The sequence below is a fragment of the Lonchura striata genome, chromosome 7 (genome assembly GCF_046129695.1).
Source record: "Lonchura striata isolate bLonStr1 chromosome 7, bLonStr1.mat, whole genome shotgun sequence".
Lineage (NCBI taxonomy): Eukaryota > Metazoa > Chordata > Aves > Passeriformes > Estrildidae > Lonchura > Lonchura striata.
The window spans coordinates 22,663,391-22,685,584 of NC_134609.1; the positions used below are offsets into that span (position 1 = coordinate 22,663,391).

General features: G+C 42.4%; 1 protein-coding gene across 3 annotated transcripts in view; it reads left to right on the top strand.

Annotated features, from left to right (window-relative positions):
* The first annotated feature begins 1,002 nt into the window (after positions 1-1,002).
* Positions 1,003-22,194, top strand: part of ADD3 (adducin 3) — a 92,148-nt gene continuing 70,956 nt past the window's right edge. The window contains exon 1 of one of the 3 annotated variants that reach the window (XM_021536288.2): positions 1,003-1,106. The gene's annotated coding sequence lies outside the window, so the exon portion shown is untranslated. The remainder of the gene's footprint in view (positions 1,107-22,194) is intronic. The other 2 variants (XM_021536286.2, XM_021536289.3) reach the window with 2 other exon arrangements.

Consider the following 22,194-nt stretch of genomic DNA (forward strand, 5'->3'; position numbering starts at 1 on the left):
TTTTACAAAGTTTCTACTTGATCCTTCTAATTCACTCCTTGGCTGGATAAGGAGAACTTGTTGAACTTGAGGACTTCTGTGTCTTAAAAATAATTTAAAATATAATTAAAATACAGAAGGGGTTTTGTTTGTTCTGGTTTGGGGTGTTTTGGTTTGGTTTTTTTTTTTTTTTTTTGGTTTTTTTTTTTTTAGTTTTGTTTTTGTTTGGGGTTTTTTTGCATAAAAAGGAGAACTTATCACCCAGTGCTTCTCGTGGCTTCGAATGTCAGGTCAGAGCCGCTCAGATGTAACAAAACCAGCCCTGAAACCAAGAAACCAAGTAACTTTGGGTGGGGAACCAAGAACAGGGATGATTTCAGCCGCAAAGCGGAACAACTACAGAAAGCCAAGAAAACAAAAAACAGAGAAAAAAAAAAAAAAAAAAAGAGAGAGAGAGAAAGAAAGGACAGCGTTTGCCAAGATGACTTTAGAATCTTGTGCAGCTTTTTTTAGCCAGGGCTGCTCTCGGCAAAAGAGCTTTCTCCTGAGCAGCACGAACCATCTGGAGAAGCCGTCTGCCGCCTTTCAGCCCTAACAACTGTTCAAATTTCTCAAAATTTCACTTCCAACCCAGGGTTTTGTTGTTGTTGTTTGCTCAGGGGGCGTGGGTTCTTTACTCATTTTCCCCGCATACACCTCCCTGCGTCCCCTCGCCTCCCCAGCCGTGCTCTGGCCGCCGCGGAGTCCCTCTCCAGCGTCACGGCCCCCGGGATCGATGCTCCGGCCCCGCACTGCAGGTACAGCAGGGCGCGGGGCGGGGGACAACAATGGAGGGCAGGCGGGGCGGAGGACACCGGCGGTGCCGCCGCCCCTCGGCCAAGCTGGAAGCCGTGGAAGAGCGAGGGAAGGCGGCAGCGATCCCAACTCGGCCGAGGGGCGGCCGGGGAAGGGCGGCGGGCGCTGCCGGACCGCGATCCAGGGCGGGCGGGCGGCGCGGAGGCGGAGCCCAGGTGTCCCTTCCTGCCACATCGTGCGCCGCCCCTTTCCCCGCCCGCTCCGCGGTGGTGCTGGCGCTCCCGCCGCGGGCGCGGGGATGGACTGCAGCACAAAGGCGCGGGCCCGCTGAGGTAACGCTGCCCGGCTGCGGGCACGGCAGGGGCACGGCGGGGCAGCGGCGGTCTCCCTTCCCGCCGGACGGGGCCGCGGCCGCCCCGGAGCCGTGGTCGGGGAAGGGGGGGCGGCGGCGGCCGGAGGCCCCGGGCGCTCCGCGGCCGCCCCGGGGCTGCGGGGGGAGCGCGGGGCCGCGGCCGGCGGCGGGATGGGGCGGTGCGGGAGCACGGCGGGGCCGAGCGGGAACTTGGCCGCGGCTCTCCGCCGGGGGAGATGCTGCAGTGCTGCCGCTCCGCCTCGCCGCCGGGCTGAGGAGGAGGACGGGGCTTTAAATAATGCGCCTTCGCTCCGAAACTCCGCTAGTCAAATAAAACCTTGGGAGTGATTGTTGTAACTACGGGCTGGCCTTGCTCCGCCGCCAGGCTCCGGACTCCCTACGCGTCTCGAAAAACTTCCTAAAATCGGCATTATTTGGGGTTTTCATAGCGGCGCGCACTCCGCCCTCGCCGCGGGTCGCGGTGCGGAGAGCCCGGGGCTGCGCTTCCCGGCGCCGGCTCAGGATTCCGGGCACGGCGGCGCGGACCCACCGGCGTGACCAGCATCAGCCCAGCGCCGCTGCCGCGGCTGCCGGCTCCGGGCCACCCAGCCCCCTGCTCTGCTCGCAGTTTGCAGTTATCTCCATTCTGTGCTTGTCTTAGGGAGGAGGAAATTCAAGACTGCTGCCTTGAACTTTAGGCTCCAGAAATGAGGATTTACGGTGGGCCTTTCGGGAGTTTGTTCCTCGGTGTTGGTCAGTTTTCATCTCGCATTAAAAAGCTTATTTAGGAATTCAGAGCGGAGTTATCAGTCAGTGTTCATTGCAGACTTCAGGGCAGGCGGTGTCTGCATGGCTGAACGATGGGATTTTGGCAGGGAAGCCTTGGAGTGGCTCTGTCAGGAGGGTAGAGCATGCCTCAAAAGCAAGAACGCGGTCGTGGACGTGGTTGCCTCTGTTTCTGTCTCAGCATCATTACGTTACCGGCAGGTTGAGCCTGAATCTGCTGGTTTTCATTCACATGTCCTGGACTCGTGTCTGGAGGGTAGTGATGTGATACCTAGTGGAGGGAAAATGTGTAGGCATGTGCCTCATCTGCGTAGTTCCACTATGTGGAGGAGTTAAGTTTAAAAAAACAAATAGATAAAATCAATGGCAATGAATATCTGGGCCAAAAAATGAATGGCCAAGGGTTATAAAAGCACGAATGTATAGAATTGCTGAATTGTGTGGGAGAAGTTGCTGCTTAAATGAGCTTTGGTAGCAAAGGAATTAAGCTGACAAACGTAACCTCAGCCTTTCAAAGAGTGCTTTGGTGTGCCTGGGGCAGCTTCAGGCTGTCTAACTTACCTTCTGGTCCAGTTGCTGATGGCTGGAGTGAAGCACAGGCGTGGCAGAAGCATGGCTGTGTGTGATCGGCTGGGAAGGGATGGTGGTGGCTTTTGGGGGGAGCTGTGCAAGACGGGGCAGGTTCTGCACGTATCTAATTTGACAGCAGTTCTGCTGTGAAAGTCTCCCTTTTGCCTCCCTGCCAGGGTTTGCCTCACACCAGGGAACTCTCAGGACTACCACCCAGTCACTTCAGCGGCCTTGCTGGCTGGAAACCGTGTGTGAGCAAATTGTACAAACCTCCTTGGTGGCATCCAGTACTTGCAGGGAAAGAAAGTGTCCACTCAGGGAACAGCATGAGCTCTTTGGCTGTTATCAGACAAGCTCCTCAATGCTGATTTGAGTAAGAAGTGCATGTATTTCTCAATGAAACAAAATGATAATTTTGTTATCATGTGTAACTAACAGAGTATACCAGTTTTAACTTTGGATGTTGTCACGTTACTGACAACTGCCTTTACTGTTAGTTGCATTGTTTCTCAGAAGATATGGTTACTTGAGTTTAATTTTTGCTGGAAGAATATGAAGTCCCAGGCAGGAAGGAGTGGGCTGCTTAGGGGCTGAGTGTTTAATGATAGAGGTTAGTGCACAATGATGATGATGATTAAGCACGTCCTTAATTCCTGACCAATAGATGGAGCGCTGCTATGCTTTAGGATATCTGGGGATTTAATAGTCTCTTGGTTAAATCAGTCATTATCCTTGACTCCTGCCTGAGGATTGAGGCAGCTGACATTATTTAAGGGAAAGGTGATTTTAAGGTGGTGCTTTCAAGCTGTCATGTACCCCACAATCATCTAACCCAAAGAGAAGGTCCAGGTGGTGCCTCTGACACCCCGGGCTTTGCAGGGCGGTTGGACTGGAGCGATCTGGAGGAAGGAGGCAGTTTCACTGCCTTGGCCAGCAAGGTGTACTGCAGCCCTTGTGGTGACCCTTTCTGGTTATGAAATGAGCTGGTGGACAGGGCTGGCTGAGCCCAGCTGGGCTCAGCGTGGCTGTGCTGGAACGGTCCCTGTTGCATGTGATGTTAGAGGTGACATTGCATGCAGGGGTTGCCTGCTCTTGTTCAGCTCCACTTGTTAGAGGCCAAATGACCTGGCATAACTCTATTTGCTGTGAAAATCATGAGAAATTAACATGTAAGAGTGAAAATCGTGAGAAATTAACACGTAAGAGATGAGAAACAAAAACTGTTTTAAGAAAGGCCGGCATTAGTTTGTTTCCTTTTCTAGGGGAATGTTTTACGGATCAAGAACTGAACTGAAAGAAAGCAAAAGGCTGCTGGTTCTTCCCTCGTTAAAATCATGGTTGCCACTTAAAACTGCAGCACCGTCCTTGCTGTGCTGTGGATGGTGCTGGAATGATAACGCTTAAAAAAACCAATTTTAATTTAGGGGAATAACTTGCGTCACTTTGACATGGTGCATAAAATTGCCTTTTTGCTGGCACTTTTTAAACTGGGTATGAATTCTAGTTTCTTTAAAAAATGCCCTGTAACTTTAGCAGCCATAGTAACCTCTGGCTATTATTTACCTTGTAAATCAATTTTGCATTTTCATACTGCTGCTGCCTCAAAAACCAAGTTGGTCATTGTTTTGGTATTGACTTAGAAGAATGCAATCTATATTTTTTAATAGCATTGCTTCCCCTTACATCACAGGCTTTTCCTCAAGCGATGTTTTGAAATGCCTGTTGCCATATGAGAAATGGTGGTGTGGCTTCTGGTAGGATTCTTGGGGGTTAGTTGTCTTTTGTGTAGTGTTTTTTGGCAGATGAAGATGAATAAAAACTACTTGACCCTTAGGGAACAAGCAGTAACTTACTCATTGTGTGTTAATATTAGTTATGTTTGCCCACAGAGTCTACTCTGCTTCTATACTAACTCTGAGTCACTTGACACGTGGGAAAACACTTTTGTTTCTTTTCTGTATTCACAATAACACATGCCATTGTACATCATCATAAATGGGATTTTGAGGGGTTTCATTTAAAGATATCCTAGCAAGTACATGGCTTTCTTGCAGATAATTTGTGATCCACATTATTAGTTAAGAGAAACAAATTTTAATTGGTTAGATAAGAAAGTGTGTTTGGTTATGGCATGCTCTTAGTCTGGACTGGTGGCAGAGGGATGGCAGTTCAAAACTGTAGAGTAAACTGGAAAATGCTGACTACTGAAAGCTTGACATTTTCTACAGATTCGTTGAGAAGTTGGATAGTGGGAGAAGGCTTGAGAGCATCAGACCTCAGTGGGAGGGTGATGGCGCCTGGTGTTTTATTGCCCCCTGGATCTTTGCAGTCTGTGAATGTGATGTAGGTATCTGTTTATTTAGGACTCTGCGAGCATATTAAACATCGTTTGTGTCTTAGGGTAGTCATGTCAATTCCGCTTGACAAGGATGCAGTCAGCTGTTACCAAGTGCTAATTAGGGAAATATTCTAATAGCCTCATTCATTGTTCTCATCTCTTAAACTGTTGTGGTCTTGGCTAGGAAGAAACTCTTTTCTTGCCTTGCATCGTCTAGCGTGTTAAAACCCAAGTGGCATCAAGGCAGGAGGCAGTTTTCATGTGAGTCAGCGGGCTGAGGTGGAGACCCGTAAATCACAGGCTGGTGTGAGAGCTGGGGCTTGCTTTGTACCATTTCACCTTGTGTTTTCCTGACCCACAGCGGCTAACAGCTGGTAAATCCCTTCTCCCTTGTGCGCTTGGAATCTCCTGAAGTTACTTCTCCAGCTGAAGTACGTGGCAGTCCTGAGCAGCAGGGAGCTGACAGCATTTGCTGCTGTGCCCATTGTTGCTGCACAGGACCTGGTGGGGCTGGCAGCGCTTCAGCCAAGAGCTGAACTCAGCTGTGCTGCCCAAAGAGAATTCACTGAACTGCTCTGGAAGTCTCTGCTTGTTGTCTTCCTCTGTACCTGTAATAACTGATCTCGAGCTTTTTTTTAATATTAATGCATATATTCAAGTGTTAAGTGATATGGGAGTTTTGTTGTTCTGTTTCTGTGTGACTTGTTTTTGTTGTAGAAAACAAGTATCCCTCTGCTGCTATTACACTAAACACAACCTGGGTTAGAGTCTGGGTGGACCTGCATGTTCTGTTTGCAAATGCACAGTAAATGTCACCTGCATGTGTTCCGATGGTAAATAGAGTGCAAAATAGGAAAGCCTACTTGATGAGTAAAGCTTGCATAACTATTCAATACAGTCAAAACAAGGAAGGAAAAATATAATTGTAAATATATATTATATTACCCCTAGTCTCTCCTACAAATGTAGACCAGCTTTTTTTTTTTTTTTTTTTTTTTTTTTTTTTCTTAACCACTCTCGAAGTCTTGGCAGAATGCTGTGGGAGCAGTTTGGTACTGAGTTGCCTGTGTGATTCAAATAAATAGTTTCTAGAGCAATGTAAATTATAAATTGGCTGAGTTCAGAGAGATTGCTGGTATTAATGTAAGTCATTTCATATAATCCAGTATCCCAGTACTGTCTTAACAACCCATATGATGTTTTAGTCTTTTTGGATGTATATACAAAAAACCTCTGTATTTATAAAGAGCATCACTAAGGCCACAAAGTCAAGTGTTTGAAAGCTGGATAGTGCTTTCCAAAGAAAATATCCTCAATTTAAAAATTAAATTACAGCATTGGAAAGTACACTTAGGAGCTCTGATGTCAGAAAGAGAGAAGTGTTTTGGCTCAGATGCTTCAGATCTAGCAGACACTTAACAGAGGCAACCTTCAGCCTAACATGAAAAATTAGGTGAAACTGAAAATAGAATTTTGGAACGGAAGCAGTGGACAATACTAGGCAGCGCATCCAGCTCTGTCTCGAACTGAAAGTACTGACCTCATAAGTACCTTTGTTTTTTCCTGACTCAGATACACAGCCATTTTTCGGAGTGTTAATGAATTGTATAACAATTTCTCCAGGCTCCTGGTCAATGCTAAAACAGGGGTAAAACACAATTTTAGCAAGCTGCCTTTCAATATTATATAAATTATTGCTACACACCAGGCAACATACCATATTTGCTGTGTATCGTAAACCACCAAAACCTAACCTAAAATTCTGTTCTTGGAACATACAAACTGTATTTGAAGGTATACCCTGTGGCAAGTCAGATCAAGTGTTCTCAAATGATAGTTTTCAGCTGTATTGACTACAGTTATTTGAAGGTGCTGAGATTTAGAGTATGAGAACTTGTATATGAAAATAATACCTGGCATTCCTATGCTACATTAGCACATGTAGCTCTCCTGATACACCATTACTGCAAAAATAAATTAATACCTAGGCCAATATATATTTCTATTTCTGTGTTTAAATTGTGATAGTATCCACAACAAGCCCATCATTCTGTTTCAGATCTTGATTGCAGAGGAAGCTTTGCACTAAATACCTGGTTAAGGGATAATTGCCTTCACAGTGTTCACAGTTAATCTGTTCAGTTTCTGGCTTTCAATTGCAACTGTCTTCAAATGCCTAAATATGTCCAAACATATAGGCAAAAGCAAAATGTTTCTGGTAACTCAAATGTTTTTGGAGCCAGCCATCAGGGCAGAAGGCAAAGATGTTCATGGTCTTTAATTCACCCACTAAATAGAAGCTGTTCCCCCTAGGGCAAACTGTGTATTTTCAGCCCAACGTCTGTGTAACCTTCTTATTCCTAAAGTTACTGAGGTTGTAAAAGCATTTGTGGGTATATGTTATTTTTTTTTCCCATTCCTATCAGTGGGCATAATACTGAATACAAATGAGATTTCTTACTGATGGGCTGATTGGGATGGGTTGGCTGTGCAGAGCTGTTTGTCTTTGACACGTAGCTGACTTGGCATTCAAAGGACACATGCATGTTCTGTATTAAATGGCTTAAGGACTGGAGTGACACAGTTGGAGAACTTGGCAGAGAGCTCTGTGTGTGCATGATTTGGAACAAAAAACTCCATCTTCTAAGACAAACTGTCCAAAGTAGATCTCTCTCAGTCAAAATTTCATAAATATTTTTATTGCAAAGATTTAATCCTGAGCATCTCAAGAAGAAAAAAGGACTTTTGATGCATGTTTTAATAATGGCTAGTACAATGTTTTGTAAAGCCAAGTATGTCTGTAACCAGCAAAGTCCTCTTTAGGTGTTTTGTTCCTTATCAACTTGATCAAAATTATGAGTCTGGTATGGAGCAGGAAAAAAATGCAGAAGAATTTGCAAATACATTGAATTTATAGAATTTGCAAATACATTGAAATAAATGAACCCAACACAAGAGCAGAATCCAAACCAAGTGGTCTGGCAGTCAGGTTCCCCCCTCCATTTTTTTACTCTGTTTCAAACTTTGTTTAAATACTTCTGCAGCATGCAGAGAGATTGAATACATCTGTGTAGTGCTAGCATGAGAGAGTCTGTGCTCAAAAACAGGTTAGTTAAAAAAAAAAAATCTTGAAATGAATCCAGGTAGCTTCCTAGTTAAAACATATCAAATAACATAAAGTATGTGAACTCAAGACAACTCAGTTTAACTATATAAAACATTCAAGCTGTAAAGCATCAGGAGGTTTTTTTATAGGTGCCTGGATAATTTGCCCTGAGGTGGCAGGGGGGCAGATTGGGTTGGTTCCCTTTTTACATCAGATGTTTTCCTGTGAGCCAAGAACTCAGGGAGAAACTGAAATACTGCTTCCTCTTTAAAGGGTTGTTGCATATACATTATGCTCTTTGTGTGTGTTTGCTTAAACTTAGATGTTTTTAAAGATCCATGCCCCTCATTTTAACGTGTCCTAAGACAGCTCCTGGTTAATAAGGGCTGGATTTCAAAGACTGCTTAGGTTTTCTCAAGCCCCACACCATTCAAAATGGAAACTTCTGCTGTCTGGTCAGCAGAAAGTGTTGTTTTTCCTTGCCATTCCTAACATGAGTGTTTTATTGCATGTCAGTGCTTCTAATCAAATCAGCTGGCACTTAATGTATTGCCTGGTGGGATCCTGTGTCCTTCAAAGTATCTTAAGCCTAAAAGTCTCCAATTGCCTGAATCAAGGCACTGTCTCTCAAGTGATGGACCCAAAGTGGCCGATGGAGGCTGTTAAGTGTGGTTATTTCTTCTGTACCAGAGAGGTGTCATCCAGCAAGGCTGGTCAACATTTCAGTCCTTTGGGGAATTCCCCATTCCTCTGGGGAATCTTTGCTTAGATATGGAGATTTCCATCTGAGGAGGGATTTGGCAAACACACAGAGCAGGAGGCAGGAGCGCTCTGCTCCGCAGGCAGGGCCAGCAGGAGCCCGGGCTCGTCCAGTGCTTCCAGGGCCAGCAGCTTCATCTGCCTGGTCCTTTCCTAGAGCTGGAGGAACAGCCAGCCTAGGCCATATCTATCAGCAGAGCAATGTGTGCATGGACAACCCTTTCCAAGGACCTTGAGTGCTCTATAGCACTTGTCACTGAGGCTGGGTCTGTGAACTGTTTCACAGGAGCCCACGAGACAGACCATGTATATTGGTCTTATTGTCCCAATACTCATCTTAGGAGATTCTGTCTCTCCACTGGAAAAATTATATAGTTTCCTTGTTGAACAGGGTTGAAATTCTCCCCTTTATGGGAAAAATAGTTAAAAATTAAAGCAAAAAGCTCCCACATACACATAACTTCCTTTCCTATTAATATTAGCTAGTATATTGCCTAAAACTAATGCATGTGTGATGTTGATTAAAAATAATTGGCTAATGGTGAGAGTAAGAATAAAAATTTATTTATAGCCTGGGCTAGCCTTTAATAAGAGAAAATAGCTTGAGGTATACCATGTAACATTAGTGTCTGGCTACTATCAAACATGCTGCAAATATATAGTAAAAGATATTGTGTGCAGTAAATTTATCTTTGTAGTAGAAACCTGATGTTGTTGCTATTCCCAGGGGCTAAGTTGAATTACATTATTACTGAGGCTGAGCTAACAGAGCTTTGCTTATAGTATACATACAGACAAGGCAGTTCTTCACAGAGAGGTGACCTCTGCTGTATTTTGGTTTCAGATTTCACAGGGACCCATTTCAAAGTTTTTAGCTTCAGTCCACACCCTGCTGGTAGCTAGCTATAAAACTCTCTTTGAAGTAAGTAAAAAAAGGAAAAAAAAAAAGTCTGTCCTTTATTACTTTAATAAAATCAGATAAAGGTCACTTGTTTACTCCTTTTGTGATACACACTGCTGCCACTGTTCCTTGTCAATATAAGTGATACTTGAAAGATGGAACTAAAGCTACAAAATTACTGGTTGCAGTGTACAAATGCATAGTGTAAGTAATTCTCTTTTTTATGGGTCTTTTGTTTATTAGTTAACTTGAAGAATGTGCACGAGCATATATTTGTGCTAGGGAAGCTGTTATGGTTGATACGTCATAATGTAGTGTATTCCCTCCAAGGTTATTCCACCCTCTCTCTAAACTTTTTTTGTGTTTCTCTCTCTAGCCAAAACCAATTTAAAGAACCAAATTAAAGCCCTGTAATCCTATTTAAGAGCCCTGTCGAATAAGAAGTCTGCATGTCACTGTTCCAATAAATATAATCACCTCTTTAGTGCAGTCACTCCTCTTTAGGACAGATTTCCATCTGATTGAAATATGTGGGTTGTACATTACAACCAAGGTAAAGGGGATATCCTACTCTTCCCTCCTGGCCCTGTGGTCCTGCCTCATCCTCTCTTGTGTAAGCCCTGCTGAACTTGTGCAATTCGCTGTGAATTTTGGCAGAAAAGCTCCTCTCCCCCTTTGACCGCATTAACTCTCCTTAGGAAGTTGAATTAAGTCAAGAGAGGGTTGAGTGAACACTGGGGTGTGTACGAGGTGTCAAACAGTGGGGAGAAGCAGGGAAAAGGGGGGTAGGAAGATGGAGCACAGTCCGTGCCAGGCTCCAGGGGGGCTCCAGCCCCTCGTCCTGCTGCGGCAATGCTCTGCAGCCGGGCGCTGCCTGCGGCGCTGGGAGGCAATGGAGACTGGCCATGGAAGGGGTCGGTGAGCCGAGTCTGCTGCAGGGGTGTTGGAGCTCAAAATGTCTCTCAGACATTTTTAGAGGTTCCAGGCCTTGGTCAGAAGCATTTTAGATCCTGGCAGGCAGCTGGAAACAGCTGTGATTTTGAGTTTGAGCCATGGAATGAGTTACCAACTTTGGAGGTGGAACAAGCAGTCACAAAGGGTTAGATAGTATAGTAAAAGTAGTTACAAAACAGAGGGGAAATTTTTTTAGTATTGTACAGGGGGGTTTTTACTTTGTACATGGGGGTCAGAAGTTCTAAGATGGAGGAAAGTGGGCTGATCCTGTTCTTCCTCCTTCTTCTTCCTTGCCTCCATGTTCTTGGTGATGTTGGCACTCACAGATTGGTTTAGAGTAGAAAAGCACTTTGTAATATAGGTAGTAGGTGTTGGGGGAAAACTATAAACATGTAATACGTAATATATCATATAAAAGATAGCAGCAGCCCTGGGCAGGGGGAGAGAAGCAGAAGACAGCAGACAGAGAGGATGTCAGGGTGTGTGTGCCTCTGCCCGGGCTGCTGACCAAGCAGCCGCAGCCCGAGAAAACAATCTTTTAGATAACTCACAATAAACTGCCTTGAGACTGAACAGCAAGAGCCTGCAGAGTCTTTCTTTGGAAGCACGGGTTGGAGGAGGAATTTCACCACCACATGGGACCCCAGAATAAGGCCGGGGTTCTCACACAGGGGGACTGACTGGTAGCAGAGCAAGAGTGGTCAAACCATTCCTCTAGGCTTTGAGATACAATGCAGCAGTCCCCAGATTGTGAGGTCCTCCCAATGCTCTCAGAATCTGAGGGGGAGCAGTCATGTTTAAAGGCAGATTCTGGGATAAATGCAATGTTTTGGCAAAGTGACATAATTTCAAAACTATTTTAATTAAAATAATCTCAGTGTGCTAGGATGTGTGGCTCCCATATCCCAGCTCTGTGTGGCTGCCAGTGGGTGACAATCCTGTGTGGTGTGCTGGGCTTGGGCACTTGGTGTTGATTTCCACAGCAGTCTTCCCTTGCCTCCAGAGCCTGCAGTATCCATGCATAGCACAAGATGCACAGCTGAATTTTCTATAGTAAAATTCAAAGGTTTGCACTACTGAGTAGTGTATACCACTGCTTCTCTTACTTTTTCTTTATTTCATAAGTTATATATAAGAAGGGCAGGCTAAATACTGCCGTAGGAGAACTTTATTACATCAAGTAGGCCACACTGTCAATATGTATAGGACAAATTCTTTCTTTGGTGAGAGGGAGCTGCTCTTGGTTCTAGTAATGAACTTCTGCATGTGTCTACAAGATAACTTTATATATAAAGAATTAAGAATTTCATTGAATAAAATGTATACAAATAAGTTGGTTAGCATAGCTCAGCAAGCCACCCAAAATACTAATGCTAGCTTGCAGCCTCTTATGTGCTTTTGGCAATGGCATTGCCTCTCTTCTCCTTCCATCCACGTTCTCATCAGTTAAACAATGTGTAAGAAAACCTAGCGTTGCTTTAAACAAACTTGGCAGAAGAATTGTTTTAGAAGTGTAATGCTGAGTTCCTAACAGCAGAAAGCTCTTTGCTGTTGGAGTTGACTGAAATTGTTCCAGTGCATCTCTGTGCAGGTGGTGGGTGATAGAAGCTCTCAGTGTGAATAGCTGTCCTGCAGATAGCTCTTTATTGTCTCAGTGCCAGGTCCTCCCAGCTTTCCCCTGCACCTCTCTTCTCCTTTTTTCTCTTCTTTTAGCTGCAAGAGAAGGATTGTCTTCCAAGGTTTGCATTTTCTCTGTTTCATATGATATGCAGGCTTCAGTGTAGGGACTTAAGGAGTCTTGTCAAAGTAATACTGGCTCAGTCAGAGTAAAGATGCTTTAGTTAAATAGACTATGGCTGTGTTTAAAAATAACAGCTCGAGCTGTGTCAGCGTGTTGGACGACCTGATATTGACTTCAACAGATAGAGCTTCTGAAAATTACTTTGCCTGTTGCAGTATTGCCCCAGTGTGAACTTGGTTTTTCTGTTGGTAGCATTTCAGTGTTAGATAAACCAAAACAAAGGCCCAGATTTTAAAAGTGAGTAGCCAAACGGCTTCAGAGAGGGCTTGTTGTAGTGGGCACCTTTTTCAATGCTCAGGAGCAGCAGCAGTTTTGCTCTTGTTCACACTGTCAGAAGAGCAGCGCCTGGGTTTGGGGGCAAACACCACCCTCATTTAAGCTCAGTTTTGTGTTCTCAGCTGTTGGACAGCAAAAAGGTGGTGTGGGTGTCTTCCAGGCCTGTGTGTGACTGCCATGCTTGCACGTGTAGCCTGTTGCTTTCTTGTAATAGTATAGTGTGGGTAGTAATTCCTGTGCCATTGTCTCATTTTGCCTCAGCCCTGGTGTGTCTCTGACATCTGCTGCCTTTCTGAGGACTCATTTAAAGCATTGATGTTCTTAAATAGTCGGGTTAATGAGAACTTTTTGAAAATACTTTGTGTATCTGATGTTTATTCTGTGTTTTACAGTTCTTGTCACGTGTGGGTTTTCTGTCCTTTTTTTGTTTCTTGGCAAGGAAGACAGTATTACATTCTTGTACCAAGAGGAAGAGTATTAAGCCTACTCATAAAAAGAAGATTTATTATCAAATGTAGTTTTTCATTTTGTCCATTGGATTTTTCTTTATTTTTTCAACTCTAACCATACCCAGATTACTGGCTTCATTCATACAGTCGTTGTATCAAGTTTGGATGCTGTCTTTGTTAAATTATGGCTCCTGAGGGTTTTCTTTTACAGAGGTTTCTTCAGTCAGGGGAAATGAGGGTATAATAAAGAGGATTCAAGGACCGGACACAATGATTCCATATAACTGAAACAAACAATGCCAGATTTGGCTGATGTTGGATTTTCCATCAAACTTTTTTATTGGCGTTCATTCATTTTACTTTAAGCAGAGTTTAAAATTGAGGCAGTTTTGAGTGCCTGAAGGAACTGAGAGCCCAATAGCAGACAATTTGGGCAATACTTTAAATTACTATATCATATCTTTGTGCATTTATTTTGAATTCTGGCTTACTCAGGAAGTTGCCTTGATTCCAATGCCATTAGAGCAGTAAATCCAACAGGAGACATCCAGATTCTCTGAAAGAACTATCACTAAAGCCAGTGTAACAGACCTGACTGTGCCTGGGGTTTCTGAAACAATGATTCCAAGCATTGAGCTCATGCTTAGTGAAAAGCAGTGCTGTTCTCTGGCAGAGTGAGTACCTGAGCTTCATTTCTGTGGCCTCTCACTTGCTGCAAGTCCCTTAGCAGTTATTGGTATATTTTGTGTTTTATCACACTTATAAAATGTTATTAACTGTAATGTGCTAAAATAGGGATAAAATAATCACAATGCACTTCAGGATGCAAGCAAAATTGCTGTGAGATTCTATAAAGAAATGACTGTCAGCCAGAAATGCAGTGTGAAGCAGAGCTCAGGGTATGCTGGTAGCTTTCTCCCTTTCTCATGTTGAGCACTGCCAGAAGGGGAATGATGCTGAATCTGTTTTTCACTGCCTCTGCTATGCCAGAACATTGGTCTTTCGGGGTGGAGAGTGTGCAATGCTGCAGTTTCCTGCAGATACTTCTCAAGGAGAGAGGAGGAGAAAAAACCATAGCATTAGTTTTGACATTTACGAACTAAGAGATACTACAGTAAAGCTGAAGCTGTAGCTGTTGTTTAAATGTCCTTTAAATTATTTTAGAATGCTTTGGGGTATTTTCCCCACCCTTATTCTCAAAAACCTCTGCGTCTTTGCCCATTGGATGCAGTAGTTGAATCATGTCCAGTACACAAAACTCTTTCCTCTTCCCATCTTTTTCTGCATTTGCTTTTCAATATACCTTATCCAATTCTTTATTCACAGAAATCTAGGAGAAGCTTTCCTAATGGTTTTTCTCAATGGCATAACTAAGTTCTGTTCCTGCATCTTTTCTACCTTTAGTGGCTTAGAAGTAAAAATGAAACAGTGGCCTAACACGTAGCACTTTGGAAGATGAAAATTAGATTTGTCATGGAGCAAAAAGCTGCGTGTGATTTGAGATTAGCACTTGCAGTGCATCAGCTCTGTGCATTATGGTCAAATTTATTTGACACAGTGTTTTTAGTCTTTTTATGCAATATGTTGTAAAGGAGGATTCTGCCTGATGAAAGAAAGCAAGCTGAGAGAAGGAGTAAAACTACATATTGCCTCAAGGATAAAATTTTGAAAATATTTCTCTGGATTCCAGCAGTGGGCATTACATAAGAAAGAAAATAAGTTTGCCCTGAAGTGCCTAAGTTATTTAAGCATTTGAAAAGTAGGGTTTGTCTATCCAGAAGTTTATTGCAATGTCTACTTGTGACCAGAGGTGACATGAGTACAGATGCTTTGTAAAGGAACAGGATCTGCAATAACCTGTGGGTTTTGAGGGTTGCAAGGTTGTGTAACTCGGTGTGAAAAAACATAAAAGGTTGCAGCTGATATCTTCAAATTATTTATTTACCTTGCAGTTGTGTGAAATGAAGTTTTCTGAGAGATCTGAGTGACATTATTTACTGTAAGAGGATCTGATCTTGTAGTTGTTTGTTCTTTGTGGCAAACTGAACTAGCACAAATTACCAGAAGTGTGCAATTGTGCAGCTTTGTGATGAGAGTGCTCTTTGGTGTATTTGATAAATCAGCACTGAGGGGTGGTGGTTGTAAGAGCAGAAAGGAGAGCTGCCATCCCTGTGAGATGCAGTGACTTCCTTGTAGCATCTTATGGGAGGTGTTTGCACTGGACTTGCACCCACAGCAGCTGAGCCACAGATTTTCTTTGGCTCAGCCCTTAAGGGAGCAGAAAGGCAGGAGATATTCACAGCACTATTTGTGGCCATCCGAGGCTTTCCCCTTAATCACATTCCTGCTTTGAATTGCTATTTGGAGAACACTCTAAGGATGCTGGAAGCCTCAAAACAAGGCAGACTCAAGTCGGGCTTGGCTGCCTAATTAAGGTGGCCCAGCAGGGCAGTGAATAGCACACTGAGGTTATTCTGCCTGCATACAGATTGCTGGGACAAGGGGCCTGGATCTGTGGGTCCTCCCAGCTCTGGGCAGATAACACCCAGATAACAATTCTCTATTAATTCTCAGCTCATTATTCAGATCGATGTTATATTTATGATGTTGCATTTTGGCTTAATCTCTGAGAAGACTTGACCTGTGAGTTTTTTTTCTTTTCAAACTTTTTAACACAAGCTGTGTAAGTGCTACAGTATGTTATTTTTCTCCTTTTAAGACATTTTATCCCATACTGATGTGACAGCTGTTCATGTTCACCCATCTTGGCAACAGTTAAACCCTTCATGTTAAGTAGTTGGCAGCTAGTAGATGAATGAAGGTTTTGCCATTGATTCATTAATGTGCCCAGAAACCATCTGTAAGGTTTTGGGTTCTCAAGCAATTCCATTTGTCTTCCCTCTGAAGAAAATAAACAAATACACACACATCCTCATTTATTTCTCCTACCCCTATCCATAGGTAGGCTTCTCAGACTGGGGTTTCTTTTATGTTTAAAGAAAATGCTTTGCTAGCAAGCCTTCTGCTATAAATAGTAGGTAAGTGCACCTACCCATCAGGGTTCTCTTTTTAAGTGAGGCTGTAGCAGTTGAAGTTGGGAGGTAATTTTTAAATACACTGAAGATAGATAGCAGCCTCTCCCTGAAGAACTTTTCCTCATGAGCAGGAGCAGGTGCTTTGCTCTCCTCTGGGCTCGGGGCGTTTCTTTATCCAGCCTCACCAGAGCTTCCTCTCTGAACAAGGTGTAACCACACTTTAAATCAATTCCCCCACTAAAGACAGTGTTTATACAGTCATGCATATATATTTAATCCTGTTGAAAATGATTCTCAAAACAGATGTTTTAAGCTCTTTTTAAAGGTCGCCTGGGACATTTTAAATAGTTGTGTAAAATTCCAGTTGTCCCATCTTCTTGCCTCCAGAAGCAAGTAGCATGTACCTGTTGATTAGAAGTTGGCTGGTCATGAGAGGATTTTAAAATTTCAGCTTCACTCACATCATCTGGCACAGAATTTCTTAGGTGAAAGTAGGACTTTCCCCTGTTTTGATTTTTATTTTTTTAACTTTTTCCTCATTTCATATGACCTTTTTAATACCTTGCTTGGAAAAGATAATCTAGATTAATCAAATATATGAGCTTTACCAATAAATGTAGATGCTCCTAAGTGGTGCAGTCCTCTGGAAGAATTACTTAGTTTTATTTTTTAAAGGTCTAATGAAAAGGTAATTTGGGGAAAGGGGTTGCTTTCTTTTCAACTGTTGGTTCTCAGTGATGTCACTGGTAGTTAACTAGCCCAGCTTTTCAAGTATTTTCGTTCCTTCAATAAATATACATTGCTAAGGGAATAGTCTCAGTAACCACTGAACATTTGGGGGGCTTACTAGTTTGACTTCATAGGATCATGGATGTAGGGTGAGAGTAATGATTATACAGAGAGACAATTTTTCTTAAGCATTGGATTCTCTATTCATATGAATATGTGCTTGTCTGATCTAATTCAGGAGTGTGTTTGTTAACAGGACTGTTCTTAATTAATTCAATACTTGGATATCAAATATGGTGAAAATCTCTTGGGTTCAGATGTGGAATGATGCAGTCAGTCTTTCTGTGCTCTTTCTCTTCTGTTCTGAAAAGAGTTTGAGCTTTATTCTATTTTTCTTGAGGCTCTTGATAGGATTTTATAGCTCAACAAGCATGAAACAATTGAGTTCTTATTCCAGACTTTACTGATTTTGAATTTTAAACTTTTCTGTTGGTTCTGTTCTTTTTGTTGGTTGCTCAGGGTTTTATCAGAATTAAACAACCTTTTATATCCTAAGCAATCCTATAGTACACCAATTAAATCTTTATTTTATATATTAATTGCCTTACTGAGAGCTCTCCAAATTTTTAAGGGATTTCAAGGATGATATTATTAATCCAAAAATTTGGTATATTTCAGTTGACTTTTAATTTTCTTTACTTAAAACACCACAGATAATTGCTTAGAGCATCTACAGTTTCTGCAGTTCTGCAAGCAGTGTTGTAGTAACTATTTTTCCACTTTGAAAATCAAATTACAAGTCAGGTGCAGTAGTAGTTAAGTATTGTTTGCAGCAAGGAAGCTCTGTCTAGACTTAATTGTAACCTGCATCTTTGCCTTCTCACAGCTGGTATAGCAGTGAGCTGGGTAAAGCAGGGTTTCCTCAGTAGCATGCTCAGGGTTTTTTTTTATATGAGTGTGCTTGAATTTTTTTTTCGGTGGATTTGTGAAAGGGGAGGGCATGCAACTTTTTCAATTTTTGGAAACATTTTCTTTGTGAGTTAAGAGACTTAGAGAAAACACAGAAAATGGTGAAATTCACATAGAGAGAATTTTTCCTTAAATACTGGGTTCAGGATGTAGGCCACATCTGTAATCATGTTTTTGGAAATGAGTCCATGTTAAATGGATTCTCTGCCAATAACATCTGGTTGCACTTTATGTACGTGTTTTCTTTCATAGAGAAAGCAAACCATATGACATAACCCCAGTCAGATAAAATGATTGTTTATAATACTTTGTTTATTTATATAGCACCACAAGATGAAATACATCTTCAGCTGAAAAACCTTGCAGCAGATTACCAAGGTGAGCAGATGATATCTACATTTCCAGATGGCTGGTGTGGGGCACTGTGTTGTGTACTTTATAAGCCCTGCTTAAAGGCAAATAAAATTAGTAGCTGAATTTGCTAATTGAGTGGGGGCCAATAATTCATGGGGAGTGTCCCACATTCTGTAGTGGGACTGTGATGCTGCAAGTGCTCCTGATGCATTCATGGGGTCAGAGAGAGCATTACTGTGCAGTGACAAACCTTCACAGACACAAATGCCTTTTAGGACTGGTAGTAGCCCTCTGGTCGTGGCCACTGTTATGAGTAAAATTTGAGAGTAATGATCTGCTTTTATTGAAATGGGCAGCCCTGCAGTTGCTGTGCTGAACATGAGTTGTTCAGACTAATTTCAGCAGGCTGATCTTAACTGTGCTCTTAGAAGTGGCTTCTTTGCTTTCAAAACAAGCTGTCTGTGGGGCTGTAGTGGCCCAGCCTGGACTCACCTCTTGGGTTCTGCTTGGAAACAAGCCAGAAGATAAGAACTGGAAATACCTTGCGAACATCAGAGGTGTGATATGAAGAGTGTTGGGCTGTGATGCCCTGGGAGCAGGGGATGCTCCACAGTGGGGTTTCAGCTGCTCTAATCCCAAGCAGATCCCCTCAGCACGTGCCTGCCAAGGTGTTGAAGGGTGTCAGCTGTGTCCTTGTCACATCAAAGCTGAGCCACCTGCAGCTGTAGAAGAAGCTGTGGATGAAGCTGTGTTTAAGTGAGCACGGATGGTACTGTACTCCTGAATTGGAGATATTTGAAAGGAGCAATTTCCACATAGGCCAGCAATTATTTCAGAAATAGCTTCATGTATCAAAAGCTCGATGGGAGCTTTTCTACCCTGCCAGACTTTGTGTGTCAGTGAGGGACATACTGGGGAGGGAGGCAAATGTCATCTGCTGCAGGGTTTATTTCTTCCCTACAGGTTCCCATCGAATGTGCACGAGGAAAGAGCATTTTGATAATTTGTACACAGATAAAGTATCCTTGTGTGCTTGAGGATCTCGACTGAGGTTCAGGGTGTCTTTCATTTTGCATTTCTTAACTGATTATTCATACACTAAAGCTGCTTAGAATATGCAGTACTCAACAAGTGATAATTTATTTGACTCTTCATTGCAATTAACTTTTCCGTTAACAGCATAACTTCTTTTTTTGAGTCAGTCAAAAAAAATGACAGTGGTCTAGAATAGATTTTTCTTGCATTACCCAAACAAACCAGAAATTTAAATATTGTGGCTATTAGACCTTTTAAAATTAGGCACCCTAATTAACAGAGCTAAACATTACTTAATTACTTAATGTAATTAACAGAATATCTATTACCTTTTTAGTTGCTAAGCTAAAAGGTTTTTACTCGAGTACAAGCTTTTGCTGTGCATGATGACCCTTTAAAGGCTTTTGGGACTCTGTCCAGCTGGCAGCTTGGCATTGCTGAGCAGATGTGGCTGGTCTCTGGAGAGCTGATCTCTACTGCTTAGCTTTATTAATTCCTGACATTCATAGTGATCTGTGGGTCCAAACAAAAGTAAAGAGTCTCATGTGGAAGTGGCATAATGTGTAGCTTCCTCTTGACCTTTTTCTGCTATTTTCAGGATAGATTTCGGTATTATTAGTCTAAGCAGGTCTTAATTTTGTTCTATATGCATGTGCATGTTCTACTCTTTCTTGGCTTCATATTCTGTTCTTGGTGATTCATAGAGCATCAAAATGCACAGAAATCATGTTCTCAGCACTTTGGAAGACCTCCCCAAGTAATTCTGCATGCTGGTTGTTCACAGGAAGCAAGTGGGCGTGCTGGAAGAGCATTCAAGTTTCCCAGAAGTGTTCATGATCACTCAGGAACTGCTGTGCAGCTCCCTTCTGAGAAGCATTCTTCACTTCTTCCAATTATTTAATATTTAAACTATTGAGGTTGGGAGGAAGTCCATTTTCCTGTAATAAGGACAGGTGGTGTTGAAAAAGCAATTGAAAATGTGTGCTGATGGACTGAAGTTTTGTTTTTCCTGAGATGTACTTTATATACATAAAAAGCAAATGGTAGTAAGTTTGACAATAAACTCAAATAGCAAGTGACAGATTTTTCTTAGTGTGGGGAGTGTTGTAGTCAGATGCTTTGTGCATGGGAAGTTTTTGTGGGCCACTCATCAATATATTATGATCACAGTAGTAAAATGAAGATTTTTTTAAAATGTTTATCAAATTCAAGAGGAAACATGAGGAGTTTATGAATAAGAGGAGTTTGACCAGACGTTGGCACGTTGGAGGCACTGATGACGGGCGGTTGCAGACGGGGTTCTGAGGGTCACAGTGGAGCATGCCAGTGGGCTGTGGATTTCCCCCTTCAACCACACTCTGTCACAAATAACCATGCTGATTACTGCAGCAAAGGCTCTGCACTAACACACACTGCTGACCTCATCCCAAAACACACACAGCACCAGCCAATTTCTCATATAGCTCGGGAAAAACATTTATTTAAATACTTACTGAAAACAGATGTTTGGGAGTTTTGTTGGGGTGTAGTAAAGTCTTCTAAAAAAAATTTCTCTATCCTGAACTGTAATTATAGTAGCTGACAGTTTATACCTTTCCAATCCTTGGTCTCTGAGGCTGTGCTTTGATAATTTCTCCAAGGGAAGCACTTGCTGGTCAGAAAGTGGGTTCAGATTGAGACCACCCAATAGTCACTGAGTAGAAGTCATGGCAATATGTGTGTTTTCATTTAGTATAAACATTTTTAACTTAATGACTTCCTGTTTCTAAGGATGAGAATAATCTTGCTTAAAAAAGGAGGAGGAGGAATATTAAAACAGGAAACTTGCCATTTGCTAGCAAGCCTATAGGCTGATGCAAACTTAGGAGAAAGCTCTTGAGATGTTTTGGTAATTGCAACCTGCAATTCCTAAAGTATTTGTCGAGTAGTTATGGTTGTTTTCCTACATCACACAAAAATGTGCATTTTGCCAACAGAAAAGGACCAAGTAACAAGAGCTTGTTGAATGGAACAGCAAATGAGGGGTGAGTTCATGTCAGGAAGACAGAGAGGGGAGAATACAGACAGTGTTTTAAGTACTGTCTTAATAAATGTTATGCTGGGTAGGATTTATGTTTAAGTAGGTAACAAGTCCCTGTTGACATTTTGAAACCTGGTCTGGATAGGCAGATATTACTATAAAAGAGCAAACAGAAAAGCTTAGCTAAAACCTCACAGTTAGACTTGAATCGTTAAAACATTCAACAAATTCAAACTGAAGGTGTCTGTCCTAGTTTTGTTCACTTTCCTAACTGACTGTGATGTGCAAGTTCTCAGTGTGACTGCTTTGTAGAAGTAGCACATGACAGTGGCTTGTTTTTTTCTTGAGTTTGGCTGTTTCAGTGGTGGAAAAACGTGAGTTGCAGAGATAGGTAAAGGCTTGTGTAAGTTGGCTGAGGTGCACATACTCAGAAAATCTTACAATTCTGTAGTATTGTTTTATTTTACACCTGGGTGTGGATTAATTCTGCTGGTCTTCAATGTGTATCTCATGCAGTCCTGTATTACCATTTAATGGAGTGTTCTGTTTGATCAGCACAAATTCCCTTCCCTTCTTTAAAGTAACTTTTATTGAAGGGATCCAGGTGTGTGCAATAAATGCCTTTAGCCTGAGCTGAGGATAGTGTTAGAAATGCAGCTACTGAGAGGTGACTTTAAAAAGTCATGCATTTATTTTCCTGTATTGTTACTTTCATAGATTTTCTTCATACCTAAAAACTAATAAAACTGCAACATGGAATTTAGTATCTTGTGTTCCATCTGTAAATGGCAAAAGGTGTTAGAAAGCAAAGCCTGGGTGGGAAGTGAAGACTTCTGCAACATACAGCAGACAGACTTTCCTGTTGCACTTAGACCTTGCAGTCACTGTTAGCCATAGTTGCCACTGAAATTCCTAATTTTTAATTTCCAGCCTCAATTTCTTAAACTGTGAAACTGTCCCATTAAAAGCCTAATCTCCCCTTAATA